This window comes from Octodon degus, unplaced genomic scaffold (assembly GCF_000260255.1).
Source record: "Octodon degus isolate 3935 unplaced genomic scaffold, OctDeg1.0 scaffold00165, whole genome shotgun sequence".
In the NCBI taxonomy this organism is placed as follows: domain Eukaryota; kingdom Metazoa; phylum Chordata; class Mammalia; order Rodentia; family Octodontidae; genus Octodon; species Octodon degus.
The window spans coordinates 4,850,549-4,851,285 of record NW_004524741.1 but is presented as its reverse complement, the minus strand read 5'-3'; positions in this window follow the sequence as shown (position 1 = coordinate 4,851,285).

Here is a 737-nt window from a genome sequence, read left to right as displayed (position 1 = left end):
GTATGAGTATAGCCTCTAGTTGCATCCACTTGTCTATAAGGCTTCGAGTTCGTCTTTCTTTATATCTGAGTAATCTCCATTGTATAAAAATACCATAACTTTTTTTAAAAAAATGTATTTGGTTGTTGCAGGGTCTTACTACACAGCTCAGACTCATGGTGATCCTCATGCGCTCAGCCTCCCCAGCACTGGGATTGCAGGTGTATGTCACTAAGCCCAGACTCTGGCTGGCTCAGCCCACCCTGCAGGTGGGGCTGGTGTGGCATATGGTGCCTGGGGTGAAATCGTGGTCTGTGTACTAGCCTAAGCTGGCCTAAGCAGGTGCTTTACTCTGCTAGCTATCTCATCAGCCTACTTATTTATTTATTTATTTATTTATTTGTTTAGTACAGCATCTCTCTATGCATTTCAGACTCATAGTGATCCTCCTGTCTGAGCCTTCCCAGCACTGAGATTCTGGGGTCGGCACTACATGCAATGCCAGAACTCAGACCTGGGTTCCTGTGATTGCCAGGCAGGTGCTTAGACTGCTGAGCTATCTCTTCATCCCAATACGACATCTTGTTTATCCATTCCTTGGGTAATGGGCATGCAGTTGCTTTCAAGATTTGTCTATGACAAATTGTGCTGCTATAAAAATGGATACACATAAGGGGCTGGGGAGATAGTTCAGTAGAATAAGTGTTTGTCTGGCAAGCACAAGGGCCTGAGTCCAATCCTGGGTTCCAGAAAAAAAA